Consider the following 17251-nt stretch of genomic DNA (forward strand, 5'->3'; position numbering starts at 1 on the left):
GATGAATGATATTGAGCCATGGCTGTAGCCACAGCCGCAGCTATGACAACATTTAGAGCTGTCATATCGAACTGAGGAGTAGGTGGTTGAGGAGGTGGAGGAGGTGGTGTTTCGTTATTAGGATTTCTCCTTGGATTCCTGCGAGGCGGCATCTTTGATCTATAGTTTATGAAGATGAAATGTTGATAAGATTTCAATGGAAGAAGTGATGAGAATGACTCATGGACTAACTCCCCATAGCCCAAAGGATAAGATTGAATGGAAATCTAGAACAAATAAATGATCACATTAGGATAATAATTCTCATAAGATTAGGTACCTGTCAATATTACTGGAATTACAGATGTAATAAGTTCGGGAAAAACGGCCAACAGAAATAGGCCTTACATCAACCATAATGGGAAAATTCTGACAGAATTACAACCTAACCAAGGCCTACCAGGCCTACGATTTACAAGATAGAGAATTAGACCAGAGTTTTTACATAACTAGGTTATATCCAAAAGACAGAAGTTGATGAGAATCTATCGGCGACGAGAACTACCAAAGTGAGTCCTTGCTCCCGACAGAAGATGTTCTATGTCCCTCATACGCCTATCAGCCCTTGCTTGTTGAGCTCGAAGTTCTCTGACTTCAGCTCACGTTTCAGTGAGTTCCCTCTGAAGAGTTGCATTGTGGACAAGAGTCCTTTCATGAGCAGACTCTAGCTGGCAAATGCGGACAATGTTAAGACCAGTGTTGGCGTCAATCTCCAAGACTCGGTTGATAGATGATTGACCCAGTATCGTGTTCCGAGAAATCCTACGAACCATGATAGGTAGGACTCTGTCAGCAGAACCTCCATTTGTGAGGTTGTAGAAACTTCTGTCTCCATTGTAGGGAATGGGTTGACTCTGTTCGTGGCTCCATGTATTCAAGTTTGTTGCCCACATGGGTGTGGGTCCTTGAAATGTTGGATGAGGGTCAGGGTTTTGATCAGCTGGGGGTAGGTTGTTAACTTTTGGCTCTGAGTCAGAACCATCAGAAAAGCCTTCAGCTTCATGATCATCCAAAAGGATTAGGTGATCATCCTCAGGTTCATCCTTTAGCCATCCTGTATTGCCATGGTTGGGATAGTACGGGTCTCCGGGAATGTGGAATCCAGCCATTTAATCTACACGAGAAGGGAGGTATAAGAATTTCTAGCACATAAGTAACTTATAGTAATGCAAAATACTCCTGTAGTATTTTAAGTTTATGTTCTATTGTTCTCATTGTGGTATTGTAGGTAAGTTTTTAGACTTGTTGCGACCTCACAACCACACTTAGGCACATACTAGTCAACCCTTGGATAATATAGTTGATCAGGCTATATCTTCCCAGTTTTGACCATATGTCTCTAAGAACAATTGTGTTGCCCAACAATCGTAATAAAAGATGCCGCCTCACAGGAATCCAAGGAGAAATCTTATCAACATTTCAAAAATAACTCCCCAACAATCTGTCAAAGTTATAGACACCAAAAATATACATATCAAAAATAAAAGATGAATCTTGAACGAACTCCATCTTCTCAAAAGCCTGGCACCTGTACCTGTCTAGTGGTGACCTGAGAATACAAGTTATTTTGAAAGTGAGTATCAACTTAATGATGGTGAGATCATAAGTATATTAATGTATGAGTTTGTATGAAAACGTTTGTAAAAAATGTTTCTGTAAGATGTTTTGTACAATGTTTCGTAAAATGTTTGAACTCTCCTAGAAAACCCTATGTTTCCTACTAACTGTAGCCTTCTACCAAGGCATCTAGTGTCTGTGTGTATGTCTCTTGTTAGAGTGTGTGTTTTCCCAATTATGACTATCATTAACCAAAAATATAGTTTCTACATTATCGTGCATCGTGTGAATATTAACAAAGTGAATGTAAAAGGAAAATATTATCGTACCGTAGTATTTGTAATAAGTGACTACCAGGGTAGTAACTACCTTAAAACAAAAGGTGTTCCAAATAACGTGTGATCGACCTGTATCCTGCTACCGACTCTAGTAAAACGACGATGTAAGACGCCGTAAGAAATGACATTTGGCACCCATAGACTTGCAAGTCCCAATGTAGCGAGCAACAAGGTGTAGGAAAGTCAATCCAATATAGATCTATACGTAAACTCACGCCCCCCAATTAAGGAGATTCGGGATACAAGAGCGGTCGTGGCAGGAAGTGCCATGACCCGCTCAACGGTTCACATAACTGCATGAATGTATATGTAATGAATGTGCTAACTGAAAGTGTAATCTTTCTCTGTCTAGCCTGTATGTACTGAAATGTTCTGCGTGTGCTAGTTGTAATGTATGTTCTCTCTATCTAGCATGTATAGTAATGTACTGTGCATACTAGCTGTAATATACTGTATGTATTACTCATACTGACTCATGAATGAACTGACTCATTGTATGTTTCATTGTTCTAGTGATAGTAATAGTATCCTCCTGTGCTACCCTTATGGTAACTTACTAGTGATGTAACTGGTACGTATGAACATGGAAGTATACCCTTGCTACCTAAGGGTACCAGATGAACTGGAAGGACCTTTATGACTATATATGTACACATGATATATAACTAATATTTAAACTACCTTCGGACGGGTACCCGATATCCCACCAGACCACATCTCAAGTGCGAAAAGGAAATAGGGCGGGAAGGCTTTCCTAAGCTTTTTAAACATTGCTTATATAACTATAGATACCTAGACATGCAATTGATAATAAGTAAAATAGAGTTTAAGTAAATGTATTTGATAAGTATAAGAGCTTGTAAAACATTTTGAAGCAAAACAGTTTGATAAACAATTTGAACAATAAGGAAATCACTGGTTTTGTAGTTATTAATCACATGTGATTGATGTAATAACTATAAGTATTTGACTTGTATCCCCCCCATAAAAGCATTTAAAAACATTTAAACCATTGATTAAGGGGTATGAACTCACCTGTAGTGAGTGGTAGGAAGGTACTGAAGATGTGGGATTGCTAGGTGTCAAGTGAAGTCTTGAACACACGCTATGATCCTAGTTAACATATAATCACACATATGTGTACCCAATTAGCTTTAAACTACTAATTGAAATTGTTTAGACTTCCTAGAACATGTTAAACACTTATAATAAGTGTTATTAGCCCTAAGGATTATATCTAAGTTGTTGTAGGACCCGGCTAGTGAGTTTAGGGTTCTAAAGGACCCCATATATGAGTTTACTCCCCAATAAACCTCACACAAGGAGTTTACGGTCGTAAACCCTTGAGTTTACAGCCGTGAACTCCTAAGCTTAATTTCATTTGGTGTTTTGAAGTTCTAAATGATCCCTAGAAGCATTCCTACATGGTGGATTAATCCTTGGAAGGGTTTTGGGCATTAATACACTCCTTTGAGGAGTATACGGCCCCAAGGCCATTTCCTTTTGAGTTTACTGCCGTAAACTCATATGGAAAGGGGTGTTTTTATGTTTTCAAGTCCCATACTCATCTAGGATAGGTTTTAGACAATTATCTAAGACTAATGAAGGCCTTGGGCACACTTTGGTACCCCTCTTTGATGTTCACGGCCCAATGACCAAAACCATAAGAGATTACGGTCGTAATCTCTCTTTGGGATGGGCATTTGATGATTTAAAGTCCCTAAATAACTAGGAGTAAATCAAGCTATTGTTCCAAGGCATTAGGAGTGATTAAAGCACTCTTTGGCCCTTGAGTTTGGAGTTCACGGTCCAAGAACTTCTTGGGCCGTGAACACCTTACTCTTGGTGTTCATGGGTGATTTCTAGTCCTAAATACACTAACATACAAGTCTAAGGTAGTTACGTATCAAGGGGAAAGAACTAGGCATCATTTTACCCTTATAAAAGAGTTTACTCCCCAAGGTGTTCTTGGGCGGTAAACTCTCGAATCTTGCTGTTTTGTTATGAAATCTATGTTAATAAGCACAATATAATCCATTTAATACAACTAGAGAGAGGTACTCACGATTTGGGATGAAAACCCGAAGATCCATGAGAGAGAAAGTGGCTTTTCTCTAGTTGGAAATGTAACTAATGAAATAATTTGGTTAAGAATCATATATATAGTCCTGGGATTTTTGGCAGAAAATATTTTTATTCAAGAAATGAACTCTAATATCATAGAGTTCTGAAATAACGGAGTTGCACAAAACCCTAGTGCATCCTCTCTCCTGATATCTCTTTAAGTGTAAATCCTGAAATACTTAAACTTATACTAAAAAGTCTGAAAATTTACTGCAATTGTCCAGACTTCTATTGAAGTGATATTGTTTGTACATAATAGAATTTCGGGTTGTCACATTCCTCCACCGGAATAACCGGTGGGTCTTCTCGTACCCGCTCACTTCGTTGCCTCACCCGCCGTCCCTGCGCCTCGGGGATAACCGGCTCATCCGCATGTGGAATAGAATAAGAATCTCCAAACTTCTCCATAATCCTTGCCCTCCTATATAGTGTAGTGTTGAAAGGAGGGGGAGAAATGACTGTCAGCGCCCTTGCTTCTTGCAAATCCAAGATCCCAAATGATTTTGCAAGACTTGTCACAAACATTCCTCCATTGATTTTGGAGGTCACCTTCTCCTTAACAGCGCCTTTCGCAAGATATTTGGCTATGCAGTAAGGGAGGTTGCAAAAAACATCGGGAGTAATAATGATCCAAAGATAGAAGATGTCAAGGGCCGGGACCTTGTCATAATCCTTCCGCATATTAATCGTGCTGGCGACGAAACGATGAATGAGACAGTGGATCGGTGAACGGATGTGGCCCTCCTGCGCGGAAGATGGGATGTACACCCGGTTAGCAATAGTATTCCATCAGGTGGAAGCAACCACTGCTTCAGGTAGATCTTTGTGGCAATCTTCCAAGAAAGCTTCAAAGTCTTCATTTAACATTGTACTTTGGTCATAGATGCCAATCCTCCATGAAAACTCAGCCATGCTGCGTTGTCGCAGCTCCCCACCAAGAGAAAAGGAAATTACATTGGGATTATAGTACTCACTACCACCCCGTAATGAGATGGTAGCGAAGAATTCCCAACATAATTCAGCGAAGACCGGTTCTTGAATTTTGAACAATTGTAACCAACCATCACATATGATGGTAGAATCCCCCACATTGCATTCCTTCACCAAATATGGTGTTAGTTCCTCCTCCAGCCCAACCTTTCCCAGCCAATCCCAGTCCACTGCATTAGGTAAGTGGATCTCTTTCTTCTTCAAAGCTTCTAATTTGTTTTTGGCGCGGGCTTGAGATGATTTAGAGGTGATTTGGCGAAAAGAGAGCCACGGGATGTCTCCTTGGCTTCACCCTCTTGAAGTTTGACCTCTTCTGGACATGGTACCTGCACAATAACATTAAGAAAGCACAAACTAACTACACCCAACAATTAAAATCAAACAACACAGATCTGTATAGTACCCTACTCGCCGAGTTCATGAACTACTCGGCGAGTAGGATGAACATCGGGACCAGATTCATGCCGCACCTATATGGGTCATCGAAAACACCCAATTTTTCATAGGGGTTTGCTGTACTAAGTCCAATAAACACTAATCCAAAAGAAATTTTGCCTAAAACCTCCTAATTCATAGTAAAATCAAAACCCTAGAAATTGAGGAAACCCCCAAATCTGATTTTTAGACAAAATAAAGGCTAAGAAGTGATAAAGCTTTAACCTTTGACAAGTATCGGGTGTAGAAATCATAACTTTACTCTTGAAAGTTGAAGATTCAGAAAAATTGGAAGAAATGGCTTGAGAGTCGTTTGCACGGTGAGTGTGTGGGTAAAAAATGAATGAAAACCCTTATTTACAGATTATAAACCGTCTGTGTAAGTTGTCTACTCGCCGAGTAGAAAAGTTCTACAAGCCGAGTAGATCCACGTATTTGCGATTTTCTTGGGATTCGGGCAAGTACTCGCCGAGTAGATCAGCCCTACTCGGCGAGTAAAGCTTGCAGTTTGAACAAAAAATGATTCTTTCTTATTTTTAAACTACAACCCCACACTCTAAGCATTGCTTGCCCTCAAGCAATCATTTAGAACATATTTTCAGAAGAAGAATTAAACAAAACAGATCCTAAGAAATTAAAAAGAAAATAAAGGGAAAAGAAATGCAAAGTCTAAACTCGGGTTGTCTCCCGGAAGCGCTTCTTTTTAAGGAGTCATTAGCTGGACTCCTCCCATTCTACGTTGCTGCAGTTCCTTCTAGCAACAGCCCTTCTTCCATGTCTTCATTTCTTGGTACTCCTTCTTCATATCTTTTGACCCTATGTCCATTGACCTTGAAAGGGGTACCATCCTTTGATAATAACTCTATGCACCATGTGGAAACACCTTGTAAGTCCCTAATTTGCCTGTGTATCAATCAGATCCGTTTGATGGTGCGGAATCCCAATCAAACGGATGATGTCATATCAAATAAAAGAGAAGGAAAAGAAGATGATGATGAATCTGAATGTATTAATGAATAGAATGATGATCCGGATACAAGAGATTCACACACACACTAACACACAATAGTTCTTCTCTCTCTCTGGCCGTAAACTCTCTTCGTGTTCATCAATCTCTATTCCTCACCCTAACACCTATATTTATACTTGGAGAATATGGGCTTGGTGAACATGGGCCATAAATGGGTTTACGACTGTAAGGTGTTTATGGCCGTAAACTCAACCGTAAACATGACTGTAAACTCCAAAAATATTACAGAAAAATATAATTGCCCAGAAAAGCAAAGTATAAACCATATTTTTGACCCAACACACCTTCTTCACTAGAAAAGGACCATCCCATCATGACTTGAGTTTGCTCGAGAAGAGTTTTAGCCTTGAATTAAAGAGCAACACCTTTTGCCCTTCATGAAACTCTTTATTTCCCTTTATCCTCTTGTCATACCAACTCTTGGTTTTCTCTTTATAAATTAGAGAACTAGTGTAAGCATCACTTCTAAGTTCCTCAAGAGCATTCATTTGCATTAACCGGTTGTTCTTGAGCTCCACCATGTTGAAGTTGCACATTTTTAAAGCCCAAAAAGCTTTATGCTCGATCTCTACCGGTAAATGACATTGCTTTCCATAAACTAGCCTATATGGTGTAGTACCAATAGGTGTTTTGAAAGCTGTTCGGAAGGCCCAAAGTGCATCATCTAGCTTATCCGACCATTCTTTCCGATTGCTCCCCACCGACCTCCCCAAGATTCTCTTTAAGGCTCTATTTGTCACTTCGGTTTGTCCACTAGTTTGTGGATGGTAGGATGTAGAAAATTTATGGGTTACCCCATATTTCCTTAGCACCTTCTCTAGTTGATCATTGGCAAAATGAGTGCCTCGGTCACTTATAAGGGCTTTTGGGACTCCAAATCTTGAAAATAGTTTCTTCAAAAAGCGTACCACTACCCGACCATCATTAGTTGGCAAAGCTTGTGCCTCAGCCCACTTGGATACATTATCCACTGCCACCAAAATGTATTTGTTGCCTTTGGACATGGGAAATGGTCCCATGAAATCAATCCCCCACACATCAAATACTTTGCACACTTGAATACTATGTTATGGCATTTCATTTCAGGATGAAATGTTTCCCGCTCTTTGACATGCATCACATTCTTTGACAAATTTGGCTGCATCTTTAAAAATCGTAGGCGAGTAAAACCCAATGTCAAAGATCTTCTTAGCAGTGTAATGTGCTCCATGATGTCCACCCGTGGGCCCGCTATGACAATGCTCCAAAATCTGTCGGCTTTCCTTCCCGAACACACATCTTCGTATGATTCCATCCGCACAGCTTTGAAAAAGGTATGGCTCATGTCACACCCTAAAACCAAGAACGGCGGAAACGTTCTGGGGCGGAGGACATCATGTACAATATCACAACAATGTAAAGTAGTAAACAAGCAACAACATCATCCATTGCATTAATAATATAATTATTATACAAGTGTGTTCTGTCAAATTTTGATAAATACTAAAGCATAAATCAAAATGAAAGATGAGTCTTGAACAAGCTCCATCTTCCTTTCTCCTTGCATCGGTACCTATCTATGATGACCTGAAGATACAAGTAATTTTGAAAGCGAGTATCAGCTTTAAAGCTGGTGAGATCATAAGTATTTAGTGTCTTAATTTGTATGTAAGAATTTGTAAGTAAATGAATTGTAATTATGAAAATGTTTGTAAATGAACTGTAGGTATGAAAATGTTTGTACAACTACCGTAAACGTTTGAAAAACCCTAGAAATCCCTATGATTCCTACTATTATATAAAGCGTGTCTTCTACCAAGACCTAACTGTTCTAAATGTTCGTTTCTTGTAAAAGTGTGTAATTTTCCCAAGTGTAACTATCATTTACAAAATATAGTTTTTACATTTAATGTTTAAGTGAAATGATCACTAAAATGTGAAAAGGGGAAATTAATGTAGTACTGTAGTGTTGTATTATAGGAACTACTGCAGTAATAACTACCTTAAACCGGATTTATATTAAGGCATCATGTGATTAATTGTACCATACTATTGACTGGTAACAACGACATAAGAATGGTCGTAATAAGGAATGATGTTTGGCACCCGTAGACTTGCAGGTTCTGCTGTAGCTAGCAGCAAGGTGTAGGATAGTAAATCCAGTATAGATCTATACACAAACTCACGCTCTCCCTTCAAGAGACTCTGGCTACAACTCGGGCCATGACATTTAAGGCATGCTCCGATACAGTGGATCACAATTTTATTAACGTATTAATGTAAGTGTAATGTAATGAACTGTTCTAGCTGTAATGTACGTGCTCTCTACCTAGCAAGTATAGTAATGTAATCATTCTAGTATAGTTGTATATGTTCTCTTTCTAGTATAGTTGTATATGTTCTTCTCTAGTATAGTTGTATATGTTCTTCTAGTAGTAAGTATTGACTCATGAATGAACTGACTCATAGTATGATATCACGTTCTAGTAATAGTTCTAGTATCTTCCTAAACTACCCATATGGTAGTTCACTAGTAATCTAACTGGTACGTATGAACATGGATGTATACCCTTGCTACCCAAGGGCATGGGATGAACTGGAAGGGCCTTTATGACTATATATGTACATATCTTATATAACTAATATTTAAACGACCTTCGGACGAGTACCCGATATCCCACCGGACCACAAGGAATTCGGGTGGATAGCCTTCCTAAGTCTTTTAAACATTTCTTATATAACTATACATATATAGGCATGCAATTTATAATATAAAAGCATAAAATAAGATTTGTAAAACCTTTGAACATAAATATTTTCTAAGAAAAGATCGACTTGATGTCGATCTATAAAATGGTTTTGAAGGCGTGGGTTTGATAAAGCAGTTTAGTATAAAGAACATTTGTTTGAAAACACAATTGTAAATAAGTTTGAAATGTAATATACATAGTAAAAATATACAATGTAATAAGGAGTTTTAAAAACATATAAAATGTTTATGAAAAACATTTGAAGGAAACTGTTTGGTAAAACGGCTAATGAGTAGCCAATCATTTGAATGCTGCTTATTAATCACATGTGATTGATATAATGATTAGCATAATTCTACTTGTATCCCCCCATAAAACATTTAAAAACAGTTTAAAACATTGATTAAGGGGTATGAACTCACCTGTAGTAGGTGACTGGAATTGAACGGACTGTTATCGTAAGGAAGGATCAGACAAGTGCTTGGTGTCAAGTGAAGACATTAGACACACACAATGATCCTAATTACATATGAAGACATATTTATACAAATAATTTGTGATTAAAACACTAATTATACAAGTATAAACATTTAAACGCGAGGAAAACACTTTTGGTCAAGTGCTAGGAGGCTAATGGGTTGCAACAAAGGAGTGCAAGGCATCTAATGGGAGTTTAAGGTCTAATGACCATATGTTTTGGAGTTTATGGCCCAGGGGAGTAAACTCCTGGCCGTAAACTCTCCTTAGGGTCACTAAATGAAGCTTATAATTACTACAACTCTAGTGGTGAATTGTTTCAAGGCTAAATCAAGTGCTTGGGCTTCCTGTTAACTCCTTTAAGGAGTTTATGGCCCTGGGACCATATTCCCTTGGAGTTTACGGCCGTAACCTCCCTTGGGAGGGTGTTTATGGTGTTTTCAAGTCTCTAACATTTCAAGGTTATGATCTATGTTGGGTTCTAGGCATAAGGAAGGAGTTAGGGTGTCATTTAACTCCTTTATAGGGGTTTATGGCCCAAGAACTTGTCTTGGCCATAAACTCCTTAATACTTGTGATTCCTTATGTTTTCTAGGCTTTAAACACTCTAGGGTACATGTCTAAAATCAAGTCTAAGCCTTAGGTGCCTTAAAAGCACCATTTAGGGCATGCCTTTTGGAGTTTACGGCCTAAGATACTCTTGGGCCGTGAACTCCCAAACATGGGTGATTCTTGCTTGATTTCATGTCCCTAATACACTCCTATACAAGTCCAAGGCAGTAGTATATCACGGGGGACAATCTAGGCTTGGTTTCGGGAGTTTACCGCCCAAGAACACCTTGGGGAGTAAACTCCTAAATCGAATGATTTAGCTATTTAATCTATGTTATGAACACATTTAAAGCTTTCTAACACTACTAGAAAGAGTTACTCACAATTTGGGATAAAAAACCGAAGATCCGTGAGAGAGAATTTTTGTCACACCCCAAAACCACGAACGGCGGAAACGTTTAGGGGTGGAGGACGTCATGTACAGTATCACAACAGTGTAATATAATAAACAAGCAACAACATCATCCATTGCATTATAAGTAAAGTTTTAATACATGTGTGTTCTTTCAATGTAGTAAGACACCAAGAATTTACAAGCAAAATAAAAGACGAGACTTGTCTGCTCCGTCTTCTCAAAACCTGGCCTCCGTACCTGTCTACTGGTGACTTGAGAATACAAGTTATTTTGAAAGCGAGTATCAGCTTTAAAGCTGGTGAATTCATAAGTATATAAGTGTCATTGCCTTGTTTGTGAAAATCTGTTATGAAGGCCATGTAAATCGTTAAATGAAAATGTTGATGTAAGTATGAAATCCCTAGAAAAACCCTTATTTTCTATAAGTATGAAATGTAGTCTTCTACCAAGACCCGAATGTTCTGTACGTATGAAGTGTAGTCTTCTACCAAGACCCGAATGTTTTGTAAGTATGAAGTGTAGTCTTCTACCAAGACCCGAATGTTCTGTTTGTAAAATGATAGTTTTTCCTTTGTGTAGACTAGTACTAAAAGTGCTTAGTCTAACTCATCGTTTATGTGAATGTGTCACAAAATAAAGTAAACAGGAAAAATATAATATTGTAAGTGTTGTCACTGGGTACTAGGACCAACACAACATCGCATTAAGCGAAATGTATAACCTAATGAACATCCGAAGATTGTCCAATTGTCCTCTGTAGCAGCAGCAGGTGGGTGGAAGGGTTAGTCCCAAATCGATTTCCTAATATAAGTAGTAACGTTAGACCTCCGAAGATGGTCATCGACCACTGGTGCTAAACAGTGGGGTTCAGAATGGTAAGTCCCGTCTAGTTATTCCCATTGAACCGGGATAGGAAAGACAATTTACACAGTAAGTACTACTAAATCATCCTCATAGTCCTAAGTACAAGTATCCAGGTAAGTGAATACAGGATAATGCACCTATGTAAAAGTGTTCCTGTATGGTGTTCATGTATGTGTGTCCATGTAAGCGGTAAGTATATGTAAACATATTCATGTATCAAGTAAACATCTGTAAGTACTCATGTATCAGGTAATGTACTAGTATAGACTCATGAATGAACTGACTCTTGTGTGACTCCTTGTAATAGAAGTAATGTTTGATATCTTCCCATTATCCCTATGATAATCTACTGTAATATAACTAGTTGATCATGTAAGTTTACACACTCTTACTACTCAAGAGTGTGAGAAACTAAATGAAAGATGCAAACTATAACATCAATACATATATAAGAATATAAGTGTATATGCATAGTTTAGTTCAAGAATGAAAAATGGTTTTGTAAGACATCTTATGGGTTTTGAACAATAATTAACAATGACTTGATGTCATTTGAATAAACATTTCAAAAGTAAAACATTTGGTAACAATGTGCTTTTAAGATGTAAAACCATTTCATGCATCACATTTTGTAGCATGTGAAATCTGTTAAATGACAAACACAGTTATAAAATACATATCAATGATTTAATAACATGTTTGTTTCTACTTGTATCCCCCCCCCCATTAAAGCATTTAAAATCATTTAAAACATTGATTAGGGGTATGAACTCACCTGTAGTTGGTGATTGGGATGAATTGGACGGTATATGATTGCTAGGTGTCAAGCGAGGACTTGTGAACACACTACGATCCTAATGAACATATAATCACACATATATGCACTCAATTAGACTCAAAAGACTAATTGATAATGTTTAAAACATCCTAGACATAGTTAACACTTTATATAAGTGTTTTAAGCCGTAAGGACTTCATCTAAGCTATTGTGGGATAGGGTACTTGTGTTTAGGGTTTCCAAAGGACCCTATATGAGAGTTTACTCTCCATAAACCATCACACATGGAGTTTACAGTTGTAAACTCTTGAGTTTACGGCCGTAAACTCCCAAACATGTGTGTTTGGTGTGTTTTGAAGTCCCAAATGCTTTCTAGAATTATTCTAACTTAGTGGCTAATTCCTTGGAAGGGTTTAAGGTCTAGAAGTACTCCAATTAGGAGTTTACGGCCTCAAGGACATTTCCCCTTGGAGTTTATGGCCGTAAACTCCCTTGGGGTGTTTCCTTTGTTGCTTTCAAGCCTCTTGCACTTGTGGGATATGTTGTAGACTCTTATTCCTAGTATATGAAAGCATTAGTCACACCTTAGTGCCCTTTTTAGGAGTTTACGGCCCAAGAACCATGTCTTGGCTGTAAAATCACTTGGTTAAGTGATTTTGGTGTGGTTTGGTCCTTCCATTAAGTGGGTACAATTTCTTGTAAAGGTCTAGGGCTTTAGGTGTCATGAAAACACCCTTTATGTCCATTTATATGGAGTTTACGGCCTAAGCTTCAGTTGGGCCGTAAAATCACTTTTGTTTGAGTCATTTGATGTGTTTAAGACCTTATACTACTTGGGAAAATTGCCTAGATGCAAGCCTTAAAGTCCTTAAGTCCTCAAATCACCATTTAGTGTTAGGAAATGGAGTTTACGGCCTAAGAGAGTTCTGGGCCGTAAACTCCCAATCTTTGGTGGATTTGTGTATGTTTTCATGTCCCTAACATGCATACCTAATGGTCTAAGGCCTTATCCTAGCACAAGTGTCGGTTTTGGCTTCGTTTCGGGAGTTTACCGCCCAAGAACACCTTGGGGAGTAAACTCCTAGATCTAATGATTTAGCCAACTAAATCATGTTATAAGCATCTAATATGTATTCTAACACTACTAGAAAGAGTTACTCACAATCTGGGATAAAAACCCGAAGATCCGTCAGAGAAAAAATGGCTTTTCTCTAGTTGGAATTGTGAATAATGAATTAATTTAATTCAGAAAACTATTTATAGTCCTGAAATATCTTGACAGAAAATATTTTTATTCTCGAACTTGGATTGTAACATTATGAAACTTGAAATGTCCAAATTTCACAAACCCAGGAGCATCCACTCTCCTGATATCTCCTAAAGTGTAAACCCTAACGTACACAAACTTGTTCGGAAAAGTCTGAAAATCACTGAAATTGGATTGGCTTCTATTGAGTAGATATTGTTCGTACAAATGGAAATTTCGGGTTGTCACATCATCCCCCCGTTAGAAGGAATTTCGTCCCGAAATTAGAATGTAAGCAAATAAGAAATTACAAATAACTAAGCAAAAAGGTGAGGGTATTTCAGTTTCATCTGATCCTCACGTTCCCAAGTGAATTCCTGTCCACGCTTTGCGTTCCAGCGCACCTTCACTATCGGGATACGGCTCTGCTTTGTTTGCTTGACCTCTCGGTCCATGACCTCTACTGGTTCCTCCACGAAGTTGAGGCTCTCGTTGATCTCGATCTCGTCGAGTGGAATTACAAGAGTCTCGTCAGATAGGCACTTTTTCAAGTTTGACACGTGGAAGGTAGGATGTACGTTACTAAGTTCTTTCGGTAGATTGAGCTTGTAAGCCACAGGGCCGATTCTTGCGAGAATCTCGAAAGGACCTATGTATCTTGGATTGAGCTTCCCACGCTTTCCAAAGCGTATCAATCCTTTCCAGGGTGAGACCTTTAGTAGGACTCGGTCGCCCACCTGGAACTCCAATGGTTTCCTACGCTTGTCGACATAGCTTTTCTGTCGGTCTATAGAGGCTTTTAACCGTTCACGAATTTGAACGATCTTCTCTGTCGTTTCCCGAATGATCTATGGACCCGTGAGAGTGCTTTCAGGAACTCGTCCCTTAGCTAACTGGGTATCACCCACTTCAGCCCAGCACAGAGGGGATCTGCACTTCCGGCCATAGAGGGCCTCGAATGGAGCTGCCTTTATGCTCGTGTGATAACTGTTGTTGCAGGAGAATTCGACAAGGGATAAATGAGTATCCCAAGCTTTTCCAAAGTCAATCACACAGGCACGCAACATATCTTCTAGGGTTTGGATAGTCCTCTCACTTTGCCCGTTGGTCTATGGATGGTAGGCTGTACTCATGTCCAGCCTAGTTCCTAGGGAATTTTGTAATGACTGCCAGAACCTCGAAGTGAATCTACTATCTCGGTCTGAGATGATAGATAAAGGAACACCGTGCAGCCTTACAATTTCCCTAATGTAAGTCCTAGTAAGTTTCTCCATCTTGTCTGTTTCTTTGATCGGTAGGAAGTGTGCAGACTTGGTCAGTCTATCGACGATGACCCATATGGAATCAAGTCCACCCGTCGTCTTGGGCAACTTGGTTATGAAATCCATAGTGATCCGCTCCCACTTCCATTCTGGTATCTCCGGTTGTTGTAGAAGACCAGAGGGTTTCTGGTATTCGACCTTGACCTTTGTGCAAGTAAGGCATTTACTTACGAAGGTAGCAATATCTGCTTTCATGTTAGGCCACCAGTATAACTTTTTAAGATCCAGATACATCTTATCTGAACCCGGGTGGACGGAATAACGAGTGTTGTGAGCTTCAGTCATGACCAAGTCTCTGAAGCCACCATGTTTCGGTGTCCAGATCCGATCCATGAGGTATAAGGCTCCGCCACCCTTGACTTCCAAGTTCTTATCCATTCCTCTAAGGGATTCACCCGCCACGTTTTCAGGTTTCAAAGCGTCGAGCTGAGCCTCCTTTATTTGCGTGGACAAGTGTGAATGGATAGTTAGAGTCAAAGATTTTATTCTACGACCAGTATATTCTTTCCAACTTAGGGCGTCGGCTACTACATTGGCTTTACCCGGATGATAACGAATTTTGCACTCGTAATCACTAAGTAGCTCGACCCACCGTCATTGTCTCATGTTGAGCTCTTTCTGGTCGAAAATGTGTTGCAGACTCTTATGGTCTATAAATATCGTGCTTTTGGTACCGTATAGGTAATGTCGCCAGATCTTCAGAGCAAACACAACTGCTCCTAGTTCAAGATCGTGGGTTGTGTAGTTAACCTCTTGTATCTTCAGCTGTCTCGAGGCATAGGCGATGACTTTACCTCGCTGCATCAGAACACATCCGAGTCCTTGATTGGATGCATCGCAATAGACAATGAAGTCTTCTATCCCTTCGGGGAGGGATAGTATTGGGGCGGTGCACAAGGCTCGTTTGAGCATTTGGAACGCTCTTTCCTGTTTCTCTGCCCAGTCAAAGGCCACGCCTTTCTGGGTCAGGGTGGTAAGAGGTTTCGCTATGCTGGAGAAGTTCTGAATGAACCTGCGATAGTAGCCAGCTAGACCTAGAAATTGACGAATTTCGGTAGGTGTCTTTGGTGCTGACCAGTTCTCAATGGCTTTGATCTTGGAGGGGTCCACGTGTATACCTTCTTCACTAACCACATGGCCCAAAAATTCGACTCGCCGAATCCAAAATTCGCACTTTGAGAACTTCGTGTAGGGCTTCTCCGATCGCAACGTTTCTAAGATTTTTTGGAGATGTTGACTATGTTCTTCCTTACTTCGAGAGTAGATGAGTATGTCATCAATGAAGACGATGACGAACTGATCCAAGTAAGGACGACACACCCTATTCATCAGATCCATGAATACTGCGGGCGCGTTAGTTAATCCGAATGGCATCACTACAAACTCGTAGTGCCCATAACGAGTTCGGAAGGCTGTCTTGGGAACATCCTCCTCTAACACACGTAGTTGGTGATATCCTGATCGCAGATCTATCTTCGAGAAGTAGTTGGCTCCTTGAAGTCGATCAAACAAATCGTCAATACGGGGCAAGGGATAACGATTTTTAATGGTAAGTTTGTTGAGTTCTCTATAGTCGATGCACATGCGAAACGATCCATCTTTCTTCTTGACGAACAAGACCGGTGCTCCCCATGGTGAGAAGCTTGGTCGAATGAATCCCTTCTTGAGAAGTTCGTTAAGTTGACTGGAAAGTTCCTGCATTTCAGCCGGTGCCAGACGATAAGGAGACTTAGCTACGGGGGTAGCCCCTTGTCACACCCCCAAACCGGAACGGCGGAAACGTTCGGGGGCGGATGACTTCATGTGGTAACGTAACAAATGAATACATAGTAAAGAAAGCAATACAACCATCATATATATAATTGAAAGTTTACATTTGTCAAAAGTTACATGTTCAAAACTCAATTACAATATGATGTCAAAAATACGAGATTAAACCGGCGCCGCAGCATCCCTTCATCAAAAGCGTAATGAATACCTGAAATTACTGATTTCCTGGGACATACAAGTAATTTTGAAAGAGTAGATCAGCATTTAAGCTGGTGAATTTCATAAGTATTTAAGTGACAATGTTTGAATGAAATGAAATGTTTTATCTTTGTTTGTTTGTGTTTAGAAAATCCTATATTTTCTACTAGAATAAAAGTAGCCTTCACTCAAGACCAATGTTTGTTTCCAAAATGTATGTAAATGTAAAATAACCAATGAGTTTGAAAACCTTGTAAATCAATGCATTTTTAAAACCCCTTGTGAGTTTTATAACCATACTATTGACTCGGAATGCCTATACACAACGTTCTTCAGGCGTTGGAATGTTATGACGTTTGTCACCCCAAACGGTGGACTGCAGCTAAC

Source organism: Lactuca serriola, chromosome 5 (assembly GCF_051521515.1).
Source record: "Lactuca serriola cultivar US96UC23 chromosome 5, Lser_US96UC23_V15, whole genome shotgun sequence".
NCBI lineage: Eukaryota > Viridiplantae > Streptophyta > Magnoliopsida > Asterales > Asteraceae > Lactuca > Lactuca serriola.